Below are 3,008 nucleotides of genomic sequence, written 5' to 3' on the forward strand. Positions count from 1 at the left end.
TGCGGGCATCTTAACAAGCAGCTTTTTTTTAATTATTATTTTCTTTATTTGGAAGTCAGAGTTACACAGAAAGAGAAGGAGAGGCAGAGAGAGAGATTGAGAGAGGTCTTCCATCAGATAGTTCACTTCCCAAATGACCACAATGGCCAGAGCTGGCTGATCTGAAGCCAGGAGGCAGGAGCTTCTTCTGGGTCTCACACAAGGGTGCAGAGGCCCAGCACTTGGGCCATCTTCTACTGCTTTCCCAGGCCATAGCAGAGAGCCGGATCAGAAGAGGAGCAGCCGGGACTCAAACCAGTATCCACATGGGATGCAGGCACTGCAGGCTGGGACTTTAACCCACTGTACCGCAGTGACGGCCCCAACAAGCATCTTAATTACTAGATCACAATCAAATCATTTATAAAAACTCATTTATAGTTTTAAGGAATTTTTTTAAAAGCCTTATAAAGCTAATATAATTAATAAAATATTTTAAAGGATGTGTTTATTTATTCGAAATGTAGAGTTACAGAGAGTGAGAAGGAGAGAATCAGAGAGATTTTCCATCTGGTGGTTTGCTTAAATGACTGTAATGTCCAGGTTTGGCAGGGTAAAGCCAGGAGCTCAGAGCTCCACTGAACTTCCCATGTTGGTGGCAGGGGCTCAAGTACTTGGGTCGTCTTCCACTGGTTTCCCAGGCACACAGGAACAGAGCACCCAGGACTTGAATTTTTTGTTAAGGATTTATTTATTTGAAAGTATGAGTTACACAGAGAGAAGTAGAAGCAGAGAGAGAGAGAGAAAAAGAGAGAGGTCTTCCATCCATTGGTTCACTCCCCAAATGGCTGTGCCGACCTGAAGCTAGGAGCCAGGAGCTTCCTCCAGGTCTCCCACGTGAGTGCAGGGGTGCAAGGACTTGGGCCATCTTCCATTCCTTTCTCAGTCCATAGCAGAAAGATGGATGGAAAATGGGGCAGCTGGTCCTCGAACTGGCGCCCATATGGGATGCAGGCAATGTCATGCCACAGCGTAGGCCCCAGGACTTGAATTGTCGCTCTGATATGGGATTCTGGTGTTGCAAGTGACAAGGCTTAACCCTTAGCAACACAATGCCCATCGATAATTAATATATTCTTAACAAGTGACTTTTAACTGATTATCCAGGAGAAAAATGATCACTTGACAAAATTAAAAGATGTTTTGTCAAACCAATTTGTTTGTGGGCATGGCTAATTATTGAAAAATGTTGAGTTATGTCAAGAAAATCATTGAAGACTGCAGTAACTCAGAGGAAACAGTTAAATTACTTTGTTTTTGCTGCTGGGAGAATCCTCAGTTTTCATCTACTGTCCTCGGTGAACTTCTTTGGCAGGTTGCATATTCCTACACCTATGAACTCCGACCATATTTGGATCTGCTTTTGCAAATACTGTTGATTGAAGACTCCTGACAGACTCACAGAATTCATAACGCACTTAAAGGAATTCCAGATGACCGAGATGGACTCTTTGACACAATCCAGAGCTCCCAGAATCACTATCAAAAGAGAGCCTACCAGTGTATAAAATGTATGGTAGCTCTCTTTAGCAATTGTCCTGTTGCTTACCAAATCCTGTAGGGCAACGGAGATCTTAAAAGAAAGTGGACCTGGGCGGTGGAATGGCTTGGAGATGAACTTGAAAGAAGACCATACACCGGCAATCCTCAATACACTTACAACAATTGGTCTCCCCCAGTGCAAAGCAATGAAACATCAAATGGTTATTTCTTGGAGAGATCACATAGTGCTAGGATGACACTTGCAAAAGCTTGTGAACTCTGTCCAGAGGATGAGCCAGATGACCAAGATGCCCCAGATGAACATGAGTCACCTCCACCTGAAGATGCCCCTCTATACCCCCATTCACCTGGATCTCAGTATCAGCAGAATAACCACGTGCATGGACAGCCATATACTGGCCCAGCAGCACATCACATGAACAACCCTCAGAGAACTGGCCAACGAGCACAAGAAAATTATGAAGGCAGTGAAGAAGTGTCCCCACCTCAGACCAAGGATCAGTGAAATGCACATAATGAACTGGCTCCATCAAGACTGTGCACCCAGGCCTTACAGTCCAACATTTTTCTGTGTCTGGCTAATATTTAAAACTAGAAAAACTATTCCTAATCAACATGGAGTGGAGAGTTTATTCACTGTCTTATCTGCAGAAATTTGCTGTCAGTATATAACCCACCTGCAGTGGAAAGTGTATAGTGTTTTGTAATAAATGGCCTGATGCTAAAGTGTAAATGGCAAAAAAAAAAAAAAAGCAAAATGTTGAGTTCAATTGTTACACTTAAAACTAGAGAAACTGATACACACATGTATCAGTGAAATATTATCAGCAACTATTTGTATTGCAGGGATTCCAGAATGATAATAAAAGGAAAAGGGTGTTGAGAACCAACTGAAGGAAGTAATAGTTAAAACTTCTGGACTCTTGAAAGAGATACAGACATGTTGTTATGAGACATTCAGAGCACCCAACCACTCAATTAAAAAAGATTTTTTTCTGAGGATTATCACTGTCCTTGTCAAACTTTAACTACAAGGACAGAATCCTAAAGACAGTATAGAATAATGTCAAGTTACACATAAAGGAAAACAAGTTAGACTAACATCAGGCTCCTCAGCAGAAACCCTATGGACCAAAAGAGAGTGGGATAATAGGATGATATATTCAAAGTCTTGACAGAAAAAAAAAAAGCTTCAACTAAGAATATTATATCCCATTATACTATCATTTAAAAGTGAAGTATAACTAAAAGTTCCCAAACAAGCAAAAACTGAGAATTCGTGAACACAATACTAGTATTATAAGAATCCTGAAGGAAGTCCTACTCCTACATTAGAAGAAAACTTCGTACAATACAGCCTTCTCTTCCTTAAGAATGAGAACAGATGACACATGAAAAGAATAATCCTACAGCTTCTTTAGACATGTACACTCTTTGTGCTTGACTGAAAGGTGAACTGGATAAGC

At 41.2% G+C, this 3,008-nt stretch overlaps 1 pseudogene across 1 annotated transcript; it reads left to right on the plus strand.

Annotated features, from left to right (window-relative positions):
* Positions 1 to 1,225: 1,225 nt before the first annotated feature.
* On the plus strand, positions 1,226 to 2,290 carry LOC103348717 (ubiquitin carboxyl-terminal hydrolase 9X pseudogene; annotated as a pseudogene). Its single transcript, XR_016231159.1, has one exon. The product of XR_016231159.1 is annotated as a ubiquitin carboxyl-terminal hydrolase 9X pseudogene (transcript).
* The last annotated feature ends 718 nt before the right edge of the window (positions 2,291 to 3,008 follow it).

The sequence above is a fragment of the Oryctolagus cuniculus genome, chromosome 3 (assembly GCF_051225735.1).
Source record: "Oryctolagus cuniculus isolate XC-2025 breed Fujian yellow rabbit chromosome 3, ASM5122573v1, whole genome shotgun sequence".
Lineage (NCBI taxonomy): Eukaryota > Metazoa > Chordata > Mammalia > Lagomorpha > Leporidae > Oryctolagus > Oryctolagus cuniculus.